This window comes from Apaloderma vittatum, unplaced genomic scaffold (genome assembly GCF_000703405.1).
Source record: "Apaloderma vittatum isolate BGI_N311 unplaced genomic scaffold, ASM70340v1 scaffold18840, whole genome shotgun sequence".
Taxonomy (NCBI): domain Eukaryota; kingdom Metazoa; phylum Chordata; class Aves; order Trogoniformes; family Trogonidae; genus Apaloderma; species Apaloderma vittatum.
In genome coordinates, this window is record NW_009694195.1 from 1 (window position 1) to 1,781 (window position 1,781).

The 1,781-nt window shown below is 36.0% G+C and overlaps 1 pseudogene across 1 annotated transcript; it reads left to right on the forward strand.

The window, feature by feature from the left end:
* Positions 1-179: 179 nt before the first annotated feature.
* LOC104271963 lies at positions 180-1,497 on the forward strand (annotated as a pseudogene). The gene is made up of 2 exons (XR_717797.1): positions 180-1,251; positions 1,292-1,497. The product of XR_717797.1 is annotated as an uncharacterized LOC104271963 (transcript).
* The last annotated feature ends 284 nt before the right edge of the window (positions 1,498-1,781 follow it).

The following is a 1,781-nucleotide window of genomic DNA, read 5'->3' on the forward strand; positions in this document are numbered from 1 at the left end:
TATTTTTTTAAGTTTCCTACACCTTGAGGTTGCATGGTCTGTAAGGTTGGCATGTCTTTATATTGTATACAGATTTTGCACGCCAAACTTGGCAGCTTTGAAAATGAAAAAAAAAAAATTGTGGTTTTGGGTTTTTTGGGGTTGTTTTTTTTTTGTTTTGTTTTGTTTTGTTTTGTTTTTTCCTCTCGTGGCATTTGCGGAGACTAAAGGTTGGGACGTTGTTGTCACACACACACACGCACCCACGCACGCACCCACACAGCTACACGGAAAGGAAGGAGAGTGGGAACATTTTTTTGCGTCTTACTGAACTTAATAAGAAATTGTGCTTTTTATTGTTTAAAAAAAAGGAATAAATAAAAAGGACTACTTAAACATTTCTCATTTTAAGAAGAAAAAAAAAAAAAGACGTTTATCTAGCACTTGTGACTTACCAATAATAGAGTTTATTGTATTTATGTGGAAACAGTGTTTTTAGAGAAACTACGCAGAACACACAAAGTAAACTGCCTGTGTCATTACTATTTTTTTTTTTCCTTTTAATTTGGGTTGGTATTTTGATTTCTCGGCTGGGTGGGGAGGTTGGATGCAACCTTTTGTCAACACACGTAGTCATTAATTTTAAGGAGATGAATGACAAGGACTTTAAAGAGTTAACTCTTCAGCACAGCTGCGTTAACTTTTTTAAAATTACTTTTACATGATGTATTATTGCTAGGTTTCACTTTAAACAGTCGTGTACTGTGCAACACTGTGGTTTAAAACGAGACTTTACATCAAAAGGAAAACATGTTTCTTCATTGTCATGAAGTTGAGCTCGTTCTCAGCTCATCTTCACTTTGTCTTTGATATTGATGAAAAAGTATCCTATTGAAAGAAAATAAATTAACACTTTTCTGTGCTCCATAGTGGAGGCGCTATTTTCCAATTTATGAGGATGACAAACTTATATATATAATATATATATAAAAGTGGGGGGGGAGGGGTTGAAACATTATTCACCCAAGAGCTTATTACAGATATGTAGTATCAAAAAGTTGTAACTATATTATATTCTACTTTATACCTATACATGCTCAGTATGACGTCACCATTGGTAGCAGCTACCGGTTTACGCTGTAATTTAGACACAATTTCACTCTTATTGTATGGACCCTACTTTAAGTGATGGTAGCATTCTTTGTGCTAAATTTTCTGATGGTCCTTTCTTTTACTTGGTGGAGTTGGAATATTTTTCTCATTCTCGTTTTTGTTTTGCGTTTTATGTTTTCTTGGGTTTTTTTCTCTTTTCTTTATTTTTTTTTTTTTACTGGCCAATGGTGTCTTTCTCTGACAGTACCGACTTCAATTTCAACTTTATTAGGAGTCCAGTATTTTGTACCACATTATGACAACTTGTTATTCTTGTGGTGTAAATAAAAAGAAAAAGTTAATTATAGTACCACCTTGGTTTCTGGTGCTGATCTTCTTTTCACCTGGTGCCTTCGGTGTGATGTGGTATTTCATGTGCTCTAAGCAAAATGATTTCTTGGCATGATGGGAAGGGGCCTTGGTGCCAAAGGGGCTTTTTGATGGAGAGACCCATGCATATGTCTGTATGGCCGTGGTAGAAAAATTACTGGAGATTCTGCCCAGTTTCTGAGGTGCATGTAGACAAGCGCCTGCATGTAGAGATTGTAGAATAGTAAAAATATCCCACTGACACTGAATTTCCAGCAAGAAGTCCATGAGAGTGGCTGAATTTCCCCAAAAAGCCACAAGCGAGTGAAAAACCAGGGACG